We start from the raw sequence: 16,882 nt of genomic DNA, 5'->3' as shown, positions 1-16,882 counted from the left end.
TTGATATTTCAAAAGTATTTGATAGGGTTTGACATCAAGCTCTCTTATTAAAAATACGTACTTTTGGCTTTCACGAATCCCTACTTCATTGGATTAGTAATTACCTTTTGTATCCTTCAGTACAAGTAGTATTGAATGGTTCAGGTCTGAAAACCACATAATAAATGCTGGTGTGCCCCAGGGCTGTGTTCTATCTCCAACTATCTTTCTCATTTTTATTAATGATCTCCTGTCTGCAACATCTAATCCCATACATTGTTTCGCTGACGATGGTGCTCTCTGCTTTTCATATTCATTTTCAGAATCACATCCCCCTTCTTCGGATGTGGAACTGCAACGAAAAAATATGATAAGCTCATTAAATTCCTAAATAAACAGCATTTTTGAATTGAGATTAAAAAAACTGCGTGGAATTTAATGCTTCGAAAACGCAATACTGTCTTGTATCGTTAAAGCGAGATTCACCCCCCTTGCCATTATCCATGGATGGCGCTTGCATCGAGGAGACTGAACATCTCGATATTCGCGGCATGTGTATCACCAACCACCTTTTGTGGAATGAGCACATACGCGATATCACCAAAAATGCAGCAAGATGTTTGGGTTTTCTAAGGCGATGCAAGAAGTTTTTCTCCCCCTCTGATCTGTCTTGTATCTACAAAACTGGTATACATCCAAAGCTTGTTTTACCTGCAACCTACTTAAGCCTCTTGAACAGCATTGAACGTAGAGCATTTAAATTAATCGGTGATAACATTATCATAGGATCATTTGCGTCAGTTGAACATCGCCGTAAAGTTTCTTGTCTCACGCTTTTTTACCGTTATTTTAAGGGTTTATGCTCAAGAGAAATAGCCACTTGCATTCCTCCCCTTAAACAGTTCAACCGCAATAGCCGCGCTTCTAGGAATGCTCATAAGTATATCCTCTAGCCCAACTTCGGTCGTACTGTCAAGAGATGTAGAGAGATAGAGATTCGTTCTTAAGCCGTACTACCAGAATGCGGAATTCCTTATCACACTCTGTTTTTCCCAGCCATTGCAATATTAATGAATTCAAAACTAATGTGCACCGACACCTCCTTTCAACCTCTCTCTCCTCTTCCTAGTGCTCACACTGTGACTTTTATTCTGCTAACTTGGTCAGTGTCGCTGTACAGCCTGTACAGTTCTTCGTTATATTTTCTCCTTCATTCTCCATCTATGCGTACGAGACCAAAAATCACCAGAAGAATTTTTTACTCGAAGCATCCTAAGACGCTCTCATCTTTCTTAGAAGCAGCGGTTTGCAAGAGTTATTCTTCGTTTGATTTCAGCGCTGGTGTGGTAGTCTGTGATAATAGCGGCGCCTAAGTAAACAAAGTCCTTAACTACCTCAAAGTTATAGCTGTCCATGGTGACGTTTTGTCCAAGACGTCGTCGTTCAGTGTCCTTTTTTGATGACAGCATATACTTGGTCTTGCCCTCATTGACCACTAAACCCATCTTCTTCGCTTCCGTCGCAATGCTCAAAAACGCTCCACTGACATCACGCTTTGATCTTCCAAATATGTCAATATCATCTGCGTATCCGTGTAATTGGATGGATCTTTGGAAGATTGTGCCTCTAGTGTTGACGGTTGAGTTTTGCACAATTCTTCCCAGAACGATGTTGAAGAAGTCGCATGACAGTGCATCGCCTTGTCTAAAACCTTTTTTGACATCAAATGCATCGGTAAGATCTTTTCCGACCTTGATAGAGCAGCGTGCATTCTCCATCGTCATTCTGCACAAACGGATAAGTTTGACAGTAATGCTAAAACTAGACTTTGATCGGTAGAGCTCTTCCCTATAGATGCTGTCATACGCGGCTTTAAAATCGATAAGGAGATGGTGGGTATCGATTTTAAGGTCCTGGGTTTTTTCCAAGATCTGCCGTAGTGTGAATATTTGGTCGATGGTGGACTTTTCTATAGTCTGAAGCCACACTGATAAGGACCTATCAGTTTGTTGACGAACGGCTTCAAACCTTCACATAATACGGCAGAGAGAATCTTATATACAACGTTAAGGAGACTGATACGTCTGTAGTTGGCACTAATAAGAGAGTCTCCTTTCTTATTCATCGGGCAAACTATGCTGCATGCAATTCATCGCCTGCTGCTTTGAATAGTTCGGCCGTCAGCAGCTTTGTTTGACTTCAGTTTAGATATAGCTGTCTTCACTTCGTCGAGGACGGGTAGGAGAAGTTGTTGATCTGCGCTCCTAGGTTGCGAGGTTCTATCTTCCTTACAGCGGAATTCGGTTCGTCATCGCCATAAATGTACTTCTTTTTTGTTTGAAATAAACTTAATTGATATACGAGTAACTATGATTTTTGCCATTGATTCAAAGCTTTTACTTTGTCAGTCGTAAATATTTAATTTTGTAAAATCTTCTTTTTTAAATCAGATTATTGCGAACTATAATTATGTAGATACTACCTTAGGTTCAGAGCTTTAACCTCCAAGATATTACCCTTAAAATCTGTTCGAAAATAATCCTTGAAAACTGTGGTGTGCTATGAAAATAATTGACATCAAACGTAATTCCTAAGAAATTTGCCTTATCCTATAAATTTTAAGTGTGGTAAACCTTCCCTTGGCTTATCTGATTTCAATTTATAGAATTAAATTTCAAATTCAAATTTATGGAGTGAAATAGAATTCTTAGAACAAGGAAGGGCTTTTTTGAAATATTATGGTTGAATTTTTAACTTTATTTTCTATGGTATATATTTCTACCTTATTTATGTATCTGCTAACAATAAGTTTCCCTTAAGTTCAACATATTACAGATAGCATTAGAAACAAAGAAGCATTATTTAGATAATAATAATTATTTAAAATTAAATTAGTGGCTCTTATTCTATCTCTTTTGGGATATCTTTTAAAGCCTTGTTATATCTTTCTGAATTTCAATTACAAAAATTGCTAAAGGGATTTGTCACTTATTTTTATTGGCTTAGAAGAAGACATTAAGAATTTTCTTACAAAAATACAGAAAAAGATGTAATTTTGTTTCTTTCAAGTTCCAAGCCATCATGAAAGCCACAAAAAAAATTAAAAATATTAAAATTCCTTTTACCTTTCTAAAGTATCTAAAAATAAAACTTAAAGATGGCCTAAATTATTTTGTTCCTCCATCGTAAATATTATGCTAACTCCTTAACCATCCCACCATCCAGGTTTCTGTTAATTTAATATGAGTAGACCGAATAGCACTGCGCATTCAGTGCAGCTTTATGTATATATTTTTTTATTTTACCTTAAATAGAATAATCCAGGTGGTATAACCATCAGCCTAGTCCAGCCAATTCCATGAGTAGCTGCTACGTTACAAGAGATAAATGGCACACAGGGTTTATTGTGCTATATTTTGTTAAGCGATAAAATAAGGTCATAAAAATAAATTTTATCATTCGTTCATTCGAAGGACATAAAAAGCATATCATAAAATTTGTTTGCCTTAGGCAGTAGGTAGGCAAATTCATAAAAAACAAACGAAGAAAGTAAATAAAAACCCGTAATGGTCATTGCACTTACTTCATTTAAAATGTGATCTAAAAACCAAAAATAAAATGAGAATGTGCCCTAAAATGGTTCCTTCCAACATCATGGGAACTGTTTGGTGTGGTGTGGTGCTTTGCCCCCATAAACGGTATACTCTGTTTGAATATTCCTATATTGACTACTATTTTTATTCTGGCTTGTAACTGGCTTGAATATGTGCTGCAATACCGGAACTCATCTATATGGTCACACAAAATAATATCCTTGGGGAAAATTACTCTAAAATGGAAATCCAGACAACGTACCGAACATGTCACCTAACATTTCACTTGACATAAATACTTACCTGCTGGTATACTCGCATAAGTCTCATTCAGTACAATTTTGCCATAAAAATAAAACAAAACAAAAATAAGACATGAAAATGAGTCCTCGCATGATGCACACAGAGCCGCTCGCTAAACTTTGATATCCTTATGTGTACAATAAATACTAGGATACCTAATCCTGTTTTATAGATGTAAATTGGATGAAAGAAAATCCCACTTGAATTGAATTCTTCCTAACCATCCAGATTCACCAGCAGTAGTGGTAGAGGAGAAGCAAGAACATCACCATGATAGAAAACAGCGCTCCCAAGCGACTAACGTGGTGGCGGTAGCGGCAGCGAATAACCTGGGAGATCCGGATGCAAGGACATCCTTCCACGGGCCACTGACTCTGAGTACCGTATATGTACCTTCTGTACACCGAGAGTTATTTTCTCTCACCCAAGCGGATGCTTTCGTTAAATGCACTGGCATGGCACACAAGTAATTTACAGGTGCAAATCCGCCATTCAGTATTTCAGCATATTAAGGTGCTGCTATTGCTTTTACTGCTGCCACTTGCCTCACCAACACCATTGCCATATCTTCTGACAGAATGCCCATACAAGGAAATTAAGGATCGCTGAATCAGAATAAGGAAGTCGGTCATGTGATGGGGGTAAAACGAAAAGGTTGCTTAAGGATTGCTTTGAGTTCACATGCACTCAAAGTGAGAGTTCAATAACGTTATAGTGGTGGTGTTGCACATATGCACATGGATTGTATATCAGACTTAAGAGTCCTTGTTTTGTCCCCTCTTTCTTAAATATGGTATTTTATTTTCTTGTATCTTCATACACATTCGACCTCTTTTTAGCAGAGGATTAGGTATGGTCCATAGTTTATGTTCAGGGTGCATCCTTGAGAGTCCTTGAATTTTTGCTCAATTTCTCAAAATGAAAAAAAAAAAACATATATCCTTTTAGGATTTTGGTCTTTTCTGCACACTCATACATATCCATTGGACTTGAAGGAGAATTTTAAATGAAATAGAACTTAGCAAAGCATCCACTTGGAATGATAATAAATTAGGGAAACTTCGCTGACGTTTGGTGTGAGTATAAACACCGACTAACTGAAGTTATCCGGCACACTTGGGGTAAATTTATATTTATATACCTTCTGCGCGCTAAAAAAGAAGGGTTAAATTATAATAGCCGCTAGCTTTTCTCCTTGTTTATTATTTACTCTGAGTGACAGGAAATTGAGGTGTTTAATGGGCACCTGGACATGATTTAATTGACGTTTGATGTGGGATCAATATTTGAAAGTTTTTAGCTGTAAAGCTAGACAACTTTTGTTTTGATTTAAGGTGACAGCAAGTTGATTTGAAAGTATTGGATACTTTTTAAGAAAGAGAGGGGAAGAAAATTAAGAGTTCAAAACATTCGAAAACAGTGGATTGATTTGGAAAAGAAGAGTGTTTTTTTTCAAGTGACTTTTATATGAGAGTGTATTAATTATTGAAGTAGTCTTGAAAGAAGTTTCTATTCTGTTTTCGTGTTCGTTTTCGTTTGCTGCTTGCTTCAATCAATTCTGTAAAGTGTTTCGGTAAATTAGTTTTCTTTTTTGTATTTCATGGGGAAAAACTTTCTGTAATGGATAAACTTAAAACAGCAAGACATTTCAAGTAATTGAGGAATCTTTGACTTTTATTAGGACTTTGTAAGTGGGTAGGTAGGAAGAGAGACTTGAATGACATAATTATCTTATTTATAATTAAGTAGGAGCTTATCTTCTTAATCATTAATTTATTATAACGGCCTATAGAACAAATTCTTTAAATAAATGATTCTGCGGAAAATCTACAATGGTAGTCTTATAAAGAGCTTCAAAACTGTTGTAAAAAAATGCAAAAATTATCTAATTACCCTGAAAATCAATGATATTTTACATAGTTTCTCAAAAAAGAAAATCGATCCGAAGATAAAAGGCTTTACTTTTGAAGTACGACCACCTCAGAAAAAAGAATAAAGAAAATTTTGTTGCAAAGTTGCTATTGTTTCGTTGCTTATTTGGTGCACTAAGCACCTAGGTTTTGGTAAAATGAAACGTCATTTGAAACAGCTGCATCAGTCCTAATATGTCAAAAGACGATAGCTTAAAAATTGATAGTTACCAATGTGGGAAAACAATTTACACAAAATGAGTTATCTATTTTGCGGTTTCAGAAGTAAACGTAAATAAAACACATACCAACATTTTTTTGGACGTTGTCTCTATTTTATTGCAAAAGTTTAAACGATGACATCATGTGTAAGACCATTAATTATTTAAATGCCATGCGAATTAGCATCGATTCTTTTGAACTCATTTTCGACTATTTTTTGACATATATTGGGCGGTATCGCAGGCATAACTTGATGAATGTTGGTTTTTGCGCGCTCAAAAGTTAAGGTTTATGTGCGTGAAGACGGTCTTTTACATTGCACACAAAAATCCAGCGGTGTCAAATCGCATTATATTGATGGATATCGCTACGAAGAGAAATTACGCGGCCAGGAAATATCTCTTGCAATAAAGCCATATTCGATCAAGTTGAATGGCATGTGGTCTTGTTGAAACCACATATTCTCCAATCACACCTGTGGACCAAAGATCACACTAAACAGTGAATTTGTTTGGATTAAATGGCCTCTCTTATATTACTTGAGCATTCTCAAAACCTCAAATACGACAATTTTGTTTTGCTGACAAAAATGTTGTTGGCCGTCCACCGCCTCACAGTGGACCGTTTATGCAAACTGCTAGCAATATTAATTTTTCGAGTGGGTCTATAATGCAAAACCTCTTGATTCACTGGATTCACAAATATTTGAAGCTCGAGTAATCGAAAAAATTATTCAATTTGCGTTATTGGCCAAAGTTGAAGATAGATTTTGTTTTCTTAGATAGATAGATTTTATTTACTTGCAATTATTTGTACAGTTTCATTAACAATCTTTAAAGTTTTAACTGTATTTCAGTTTTGTAATTAATTAAGTTACAGTTGTGTTAACTAAAAATTTTCATCTCTAATTCTGCTTCTATAAATAAGTGCTGTTTTGCAATATATAAGCATTTTAGACACATCTACTTCATTTAAGAGAGCTAAAGTTTCGTTTTCTGATAAAAAGTCTACCAAGTACATTTCTTCTAGTTTCACTCGGGACTAGACATCTTCCGACAAAATGAAAAATATCCTCTCGTTCAGCCATGTTGCAAATATCACATAGCAGTAGAAGATCTTCGTGATGTGGAACGTAATTTATGTTAAGCAGTCGGAACATGTTGGGGATTTGCTCTACAGTATTTATGTCCTGGAAGCAGTTTCTTTCATTAAGATGGGCTATAGCCCATCCGATGAAATGAGGAGGATGCCTGTTCTGTGAACACATTTCTAAAATTTGCATCCAGACGCCTAATTACCTGGTATACAGTGACGATTTCCATGTACTCTGTTCACTGAGATTTAAATTTACATCTGTATCTTCTACTAGCCCAATCCACTCTTTAAACAATCTTGTTTTGCTTTGTATCGCTTGTAAAGCTGTTTTTTTTTGGTAAGCGATTGTTGGGCACATTCAGTACCTACTTTTAGAATGTAATCGACTTGCAGCTTCAACGTTTTGATAAGGAGTGGGGATAAGCCTGTTTCTAACATTATCATGTAGTTTGGGGTGCATGAAGGAAGGCGGAATGTTCGTTTTAAATAAAATCTCAGGAGTTTTTCCGAAGTCTCAAAATTCTTTGCTTCCCAAACTTGGGCTCCGTAAAACAAGATTGATTGGGATACTGCTTCGAAAACTTTATATTTACTGCTACCAGCAATGTTTTTGTTGTTAAAACATTCTTTTCATACCACGTTAATAGCGGTTTTAGCCTTAAGAAGTTTTTCGTTTCCATACTTAAGTATTGGGTAAAATATACTCCTAAGTATTTGTATTCTTTCATTCTTTCCATGTTCTCATTGTTCAAGTACCATTGTTCACTTGAGCTTAACCTTCCTCCATATTTCTTGATAACCATCACTTTCAACTTGTTCAGGTTCACTACCAAGGATTGCTGTGAGTTTGCCTGCAAGACTATATCATCTGCGAAGAGTAAGACACCTCCTGGTAATGCGTCTGTGATGTCATTTATAAATAGTGCGAACAAGGTAGGACTGAGAGCACAGCCCTATCTTACTCCCGACTGCGTTTGAAACCATTCAATCAGGTATCTACCTGCTTTCCATTCCATACCGCTGCACTCGTGTCTGCATACAAGTTCTGAATAACTCTTCCAATCTTTAGCGATGCACAAAAAAGTGTGTAGCTTTTTATTTTTGTCCAAAAAAGACTTAGCAATGCTCCTTACAACGAATATATGATCGATGATCAAGTAATTCGACTTAAATCCAGTTTGAGATTCACATAATAGGATTATTCGAGTCTATCCACGTGTTCAGCCGCTTCAGTAGAATCCCAGTAAAGATTTTATAGGAAGCGTTCATAAACGAGATTCCTCTATAGTTGGTTGGATCTTCGATGTTGCCTTTTTGGAAAAATCAAAGCATCTTTAAACTGCTGAGAGATGATTCCAGTTTCAAAAACTTGATTATATATGTTTGCCAGGTTCTTAATCAGTTCTTCAGTGCCATATCTGTAGAATTCCGCTAGTATCCTATTCAAAGTTGAAGATTTTTTATGATGATCATTTTTGTTTATGTTTTGTTTTTTGTTGTTCAATTTAATGTTTTTGGAAACACTACTTTTTGCACACTTTTTCGACTTAAATTTGATCTCAACTAATTCAGAATCCTTATATATTTCTTAACATAATTTCAAAAGATCAACTGCGTCATTTTGCATCAAACAGAGCTAGGGAGATTTGAACTGATGAAGTCAGTCTTTTTTGTACCTTTTTTTCATGAAAAATTCGTTGGAAGTATGATTTCTCTGTGATGTGGTGGATTTACGAAAGATAATTTTATTTAATCATTTTTGATTTATGATTATTACCTAAGATTTTCAAGAGTTTGAGAGTTTATTTTTTTTTTCTTGTAATAAAATTTTAAATAGTCTACGCGGTCATGTCCGATATGCAAAAGAACACAAAAGAACTTCAAAAAAGATGAATCAATTGAGAACGAACATAATTACGAATATGGAATCTCTCTACTGCACTTGCGTATACTTTTCGACAAGAAGGAGGCGGGAAAAAGAACAAAACAAGAGATCCAAAGCTGCTTTTGCGTTGAGCTTGGCCTTGATGTTGATAAACCAAAGCAAGGGTTTGGAAACACTAATGACGAAAACACTGCAAAAAGATTTTTTGAACAGTCAGATGCAACCGCTCGAATAACTGGAGTCAATGGAGAAGTTATAATGAGGCTCAAAGTAATATTGAATGTTTTGAATTGCAGAGAAGTAGTGAATGCCGATAAATTTGGGGAGTATACTAAGAAAACGGCAGATACAAAAGTATCTTTAAAAACTACTCACACCTACTATACAAAAAATACTCGTTCATAGTCAAAATATCATTGAATATCAATTACTAACACTTGGAGAACTCTCAGAAGCAGCCCAGGTATGCAAAAATAAAGACTACAAGAAATAGAATGTGTGTAAGGTTTCGGCAGAACGTGCTTGCAACCTCTTTTGATCCGCTTATTTCTTCCTTAAGGCATGTGAGAACCTAAAAAGATCTGAAAGAACGATACTCCCCACAAATGATTAGTTTACTTCACATTTCGTCGGACTTAGATGATAGTTTTCAAGAAATTTAGTGTTGTATATTAATTTGCTTTGTCCTTATTTATTTTACCACTGTTTGACTTTTGATTAGATTGGTTTTTATTTTGATAACTTTGATTAAAATATTGTTTTATAAAGTTTACTAATGAAAACAAAAAGCATGGCTTTACTGCAAAACATAGCAAAACTTAATAATATATTTAAAAACTTTCATTTATTATTCTACTTCTATAGGGAGCTAGCTTGCAGAAAAGATATAATTTTTTAACTTCCACAAGTATAACTGTTTTGCGTCAGTATTTCGCTGCTAAAAGCTTCTTTAATAGCTGGACATCTTCCAACAAAGTGTTAAACTTTTGATATATCAACAAAATACTCTATGTACTCTTGAATACTGGAAAAAATACTTTTTTTTTCAACTTTTTCATTCGAATTGGTCCTTTTTCTTTTATCTCTACTGTTTCAATTCACTCAGATTGCTTGAAAAATTGATTTTGACAATTGCATATTAAAATACCGCTATGTTTATCACCTTTGTTAACACTTCTTATTTTAACACCGATTTCTGAAACACTCGGTGCACTGTTTTCTTTTAAAGTCACACTTCTTATAGACTTGGAAATTTCTTTAAAGATAAAAAAAATGTAAGCAATATCTTTATTCGTTAAGGAGATATGATTTTTGCAACCAAAAAAGTCAAAACGGGCCACTTTCTTCATGGACCCATTCGACATATTTGCAACGTTTTGAATTTCAATGGTACGAACGAAATAATGATGCACAGGCCTGACAATATCCGTAACCAGCCCAGTCTCTTAAAATTTCGTCACAATATTTTCAATTGCTTGCGTAGTTTGTTGATTATGTAAACCATAATCTCCCGTGGCAGGATCACCATTCTAACAAACAGTTTGTATGCGTTCTGCTATAGTTAAGCGATCCATTTTCGTAAATGTCAGACTTTCAACTGAAAACAAAAGAAATTTATTTAACAACTTAGTTTGATAGATGTCGAATTCCACCACTATACTTTTGAAGCCGCAAAATGTATAACACTTACATAATATAAAAGGAAACACTTTAAAAATATTGCTTAATTAGTTAAATGTCTTAAGTATCTCAACAAAAAACGATTAAAATATCTCGTTGTGAATTTTCAGAACACAAATTGGGATTTATTAGTGTAGGTTGCATCTCAGCCTGTTTTTCTAATAAACATGATGTTGAAATAAGCTTGAATATTTTAAATCAAAAAAAGGTAAACTCTTACCTGAACTTTATTTTGTTGTATACGTGGACCAATAAGAAATGCTCGAGTATATTTAAGTATTAACAAAAAAAGGAAGGATCTTAAAAAAATTCGTCTTGTATGAATTTTAAATTTCTGAAAAAAAATCATTGGCAAAATACATTCATTCAATTTTTAAAATAAATACGAGTGGGCAGTTTTGACCTAAAAATAGAATTCTTTGTTTATATGGTTGCTACATAAAAGTTCCTACAGTCTAAAATTATTTTTTTAAGTTTTCCTTAAGATACCTACGCAAATAGCTTCAATACAAATGATGTCCTTCTCATTCTGCTGTTTCAGAGTGGGCTTGGTTATTCTGCATGTTTATTTTGTCAAATAACCCAATGATATCCTTTATAACCAGTTATGTTAGTTTTTTGTCTTCTTCTTTTCAATTCAGTAAATTATTATTGTTAAAGAAAAAATCTCTACTTAACAGAGAGAACTTCTAGGACATTTTTGTTCAGGACATAAAATCTTATTTCTCACCATATAAGCAAGACAACAAAATGTACGCGTGCACAATATTTATATATATTTTTCTCAATTTTTAGCCAACCCTTAAGAAAAGTTTCATTTTTTGTTGTTTCCTTTAATCTCAAACACCAACAACAAAAAGGAATAATACTAAAAAAAAATAACACAACACTATAAGTCCCTATGCGACTTATCGGCCCAATCGATTGGCAAATGGCAAAGTATCTCTCGTACACACACACACACACATACAGACACACACAAAACAGACACTATCTTTGGGAATGTCCTTTGGCTATTTAAGGTACCGGATATACTTCCAAATAGATACCCACATAATCTTGTATCCTCTTGAAAGATTTGCTAAATCATTAAATTTCCGATTTGTCCTCAGGGGCGCACACAGCACACACGGCCACATCACATCGCATATCGTATCACACACCGCACAAGCTTCTTTTTGGGTAGGACGGACACAAGCCTTGTTCTTGCCCTTGCCTTATGCTTTTGCTTTAGCTTAAGCTCTGTTGCCTTGTTCTGGTTGTCATGTTCACATTTTTTGTATTTTGGTACAAAAAAAAGAAGAAAAAACGACACAAAAATAAAACATCCTTCGATTTTGGGAGTCCATTTATGAGAGGGAGCAACATAGCCAGTTCCAAAAACGAAAATAGACTGAAATAACAAAAGGATTTCGATTACATCGAATAACTCATTAATTGGCAGATGTTACCTTTATGCTCGGTCCAAGAGAGTGCCAGCTACCAGATTACCAAATACCAAAAAAGGCTTATTGGTAAGAACAGGCTTCGAGTGTGTAAGCTGTTTATAGTACCAGTCCAGCATCAGCACGACTATTGCATCCCTTATACAAGTTCAACACGACTATCTTTGTGTATATTATAGCATTGGTCGACTTTTAACGATGGTTTCTCTTATTCATTGGATGGTGTTAGCTAGATCCTTATACAGGAGGGTTATTTTTCGTACGGGTGTTCGGTTTCGGGTGGGGTTTATTTTTTCTTTTGTTTGTTTGTTTGGTTGTTCGTTGCCTTTTAATTTCCTGACACTATACACCGGACGCAGAATGGATACATAGGCATACCTATGTAAGTAAGACGAGATAGAGAGCATGGTTGTTCAATGTTCAATACGACTTTTCCGCACTCATCAATCCAGAAAAAGAGGGACCGCCTGGATCAGAAATTGTGCTGTATGCTGGGGTATTTCAATTTTTGCCTTCATTCGTGGTTAAGGCTGTTGGTTTATACTCTCAGAGCTTCTTTGATTATGGTGAATTTCACAAGTTTATCTTATTTTATTTTTATTTTATTTTAGTGTTGTTAACAGTTCTAGAGACTTCAAAAAAATTAATAAATTTAAAACTCGACAAAAAATTTATTAATTAGCGCATGAGAATCTTACTGTCTCATAGGCTCACTTGACAAAGTTCAAAATCTTATAGAACTTTAAACTTTAAAAAGCATGAAGAGTAATTAAAAAAAACAGAGCAGGTGTCATGGTTCCTCATTCGACATGAATAAAAAATATAAATAATATAAATATAAAATGAAGAATTACTTTTTTTTTAAATTTTAATTATTATTATAATAACAGAAATTTATTAAATCGTGTACCATGCATTAAACATTTCCAAAATTGCATTGCCACGCCTCAGAACCATCAAGCGTTTGTCTGTACAATAGCCACGCATTCACGACTGACATGTCGATCATTTAGAAGAATTTTCCGATCTAATTTGTATTCTATAGTATCCAAGAAGAGCATCCAACAGATCAACTCCACCCATATGCCGATTGTATGTCATAACTTCCTTTGGACATGATACAGTTTGGTAGCTCTTTTCTTTTGTGTTGAAGCGTTGGACTTCAGAAGACGGTTTGCTGCCGACATATGTCGAAGCAAGGTTCACAATTCTGTTGTCAAACAATGTTACCACAGAAATATCCAGGTTATAAATTGTCGCTAGTTTTTCCACAGTTGCACCTCTTAACTTTTCTTCAATTTCTTTTCGGAAGGAACTTTATAATTCGGAATCCGATTGGCTTAATGGTTCTCTCACCTTCTCTCAACCTTAGATCGCTTTCATCCTCCCCTTAATCTCTGCTTCCTCATTGAATTTGAAAACAAGATTTTTGAAATGGAGAATTACTGTTATGATGTTCGTAAAGCTGATTTCTCCAAAATTAACAATCTTCTTAGCTCAGCCGACTTTGAATTAAGATCCTTCCACTTAAGAGTAGAGTCCCTTAAAAATTGGTTTTGTTTGATTCTTTCATACTGTATTGAAGAATCAGTACCATTCTCTCGTAAAAAAGATTTCACGTCTGCTCCACCTTAGAACAACAGAGAGCGCCGTATAGCCTAATTAATACCCATAACAAGCTTTGGAAGATCTTTTTACAGTCCAAATCTGATACTGATCACAACAACTATCTTCTCGCCAATAATTTTTTCTCTGAACTAAGGGAATCCCTTTACCTTAACCAAGTGGAAAATAACCTTCTTTCTGCTGCAAGAACATTTTTCAAGTTTATAAATGTCAAATGAAAATCTGATGGGTTTCCACCTTCAATGAGTTTCTCCAACATAATCTCAGATCCAACAACCATCTTAAATCTATTTGCTAAATACTTTAGCAAATCGTATACTGAACATCTTCATGATCCTGATCCACGCTACTCTAGTTATTAAGATGGTTGCACTTAAACCTCTCTTTCATCGTTTACAATAAGTAAAGAAATGGTACCTGCCAAAATCAGAAGCCCCAAAATAAACTTAAGCTCTGGTCCTGATGGCGTCCTATAAGTTGTTCAAAAAAATGTATGCATTCTCTGTTAAAGCCTCTAACTGCACTCTTTGAACTCTGTCGTTCCCAAGGTGTGTTCCCTCATATATGCAAAGATTAATTTATATTACCCATTCATAAACAAGGCAATAAAACTGAAATTGACAATTGTAGACCTATTGCTAAACTTTCATGCATTCCAAAACTTTTTGAAAGCTTAGTTTATTATTCTGTTTATTTCCATTGCAAGCCTTTATTCTCCCCCGCTCAACATGGTTTTCTTAAAGGCAGATCCACTACGACTAAATTAATTGAATATATATTCAAAGTTTTGTCAGCCCTTGAGAATGGCAAAGAAGTTGATGTTGTATGATCTGATTACAGCAAAGACTTTGATAAAATATCCCATAAGATATTTTATCTCAAACCAAGAGCCCTAGGCTTTCCATCTATATTTATAAACTGGATAAGCTCCTATCTTGCGAATAAAACTTATGGAGTCCTTTTCCGTAACTCAGTCTCCAGTCCTATACATGCAACTTCTGGAGTCCCACAAGGTAGTCACCTTGGCCTCCTTCTCTACGCCTTTTATGTTAACGATGTCTGTCTTAAATTAAAAAACTCAGATATCCTAATGTTTGCGGATGTGAGAAATTTTTTAGGATTATCTTTACTCCATCTTATGCTTACTTTTACAAAATGAATAATTTGTAGTTGAATCCGTCGGGAATAGTTCTTGGGAGTCGAACAACAACGTCATTGAATGTATTAATTTTTGTCAAATTGGTGTACAATTGTACATGTCCTTGGGCTCAAGTATAAAGTTCAAAGTCGTAGCTGAACCCAGAGCTATCACTGAGAACAAAATTTTGATATCCCCATCCTTGTGGTTGTATTGCCGCATAGATGATCTGCTTTTGGTTGGTATTCTTTGTTCATCCACTGCCATATACTCTTCTCTAGAGACAGTAAGGAGTGTGCCCTATTTCCTCCAAGAATGGTCTTATTTTATGAAAGGGATCATTTCCTGATTGTCCTTTGGGTACTTGCGTCGAGTTGGTGTTGAAATGTATGAACCTTTTTATTTCTTTGAATTTCTTTCATGCCATTACAGAGTTAAGTTTTGGGTATCCTAGGCCTTCATTCCCATAAAACCTAGTTGATTGTAACTGTACGATAGACATGAAAAGGCATATTCCAACAAACTGTTCAAGTCGTATCATCTGTCAATGCAGTTTCATTATCACTTTTTTCCAAAAACCCATCCCTTCATCGGGGTTTTTCAGCTCAAAAAAAACTGGAAAAAATGTGTCACCTCCAAAATTTTACGACTTAAATATGATTTCATCTCCAAAATAATTTTATCCAACGAAGAATAATGTTTTTGACATCTGAAAAAATTTTGAGAAAAATCGAATTGACAGTTTTTTTTTTATAAAAAAATAAAAATCTAATAAAAACATTACTCAATGTTGGTAAAAATTGAATATCGATTCAAATATTTTTCAAAAACTTGAAATTTAGGCTTCAAACTTATTTTATTTTATAAGAAATATTGTTTTCAACATTTTGAAAAATGTTAAGAAAAATCGAATTGCACAAAAAATAAAAACCTAAAAAAAAATTATCAAAAGTTGGTAAAAATTGATTTCCAACTCAAATATCTTATCAAAAATTTACTAAACTAATTTTTACTAATAAGAAATATTGTTTTCAACACTCAGTAAAATTTTGAAGAAAATCTATTTTTTATAAAAAATAAAAACCTAACAAAAAACAATACTAAAACTTGGTAAAAATTTACTTACGACTCAAAAAGCTTTTAAAAACTTAAAATATTGTCTTCGAACTTTATTATTTCACAGAAAATATTGTTTTCGATATTCAGTAATTTTTATACTTTTATAAAAATTTTTATAAAAATCCAACAGTCTTTTTTTTCATAAAAAATAAAATCTACAAAAAATAGTACGCAAGATAAATCGACAGACGGGATGGGAAGTTATCAGTGTGGGTCGCATCCCAGCCTCTTTTATTTTTATAGTTTAAAACCATTTTGAATATCTCAAACATGCGTTTCTTCTTCTGCAACCTTTGTGATGAGTTTGACAGAAAAGTGCGTTGTCGAAACTAGTTCATAGATGGGGTTTATCAATAAAATTTAAAGCGTTTATGTTACTAGTTGCACAAAACAATGAAATTAGTTGAAAACTGGAAAATATTGGCAAAAATACGGTTTGGTTCATTTATGAGCTGCATGGTGGTAAAGGGTTAAAAATAAAAATTTATTTGGCCTTTTTATGGGATGAGGGATTTTTTTGCATGGTTTATCAACGTCACGCCACGCAAGATCTGATTCAAAACTTTGTGTTTATTAAATTTTTTACACCACGACCGTGTGTATTACTCGCATATTCCACGAAATCCATTCGATAGATGGAATAGTCTTTAGTGAAGAGTTCGGCACTAAGGATATCAGGTGTGCGGTTGGTTTCGGTAATCGCAAAGATGTCATAAGGAAGGTTTTGGGAGTTATTAAAGACGGCAGACAGTTTAGACCTTAACCCTCTTACATTTTGATAGTAAAGGCTAAGATATTTAGGTTTAGTGGTCTTTAGGTTAGGAGCAATAATATTTCTTCATATCTGAACTTGATTTTTGGATATGAGATAGTCGTTTTGAAGAGAT

At 34.5% G+C, this 16,882-nt stretch overlaps 1 protein-coding gene across 1 annotated transcript in view; it reads left to right on the top strand.

Moving 5' to 3' along the window:
* LOC129944716 (uncharacterized) overlaps positions 1–16,882 on the top strand; it is a 361,194-nt gene that overhangs the window by 29,880 nt on the left and 314,432 nt on the right. The window lies entirely within an intron of this gene.

This window comes from Eupeodes corollae, chromosome 2 (assembly GCF_945859685.1).
Source record: "Eupeodes corollae chromosome 2, idEupCoro1.1, whole genome shotgun sequence".
Classification (NCBI taxonomy): domain Eukaryota; kingdom Metazoa; phylum Arthropoda; class Insecta; order Diptera; family Syrphidae; genus Eupeodes; species Eupeodes corollae.
Note: the sequence above shows the minus strand (reverse complement) of the source record. Positions and strands in the feature narration are given on the sequence as shown.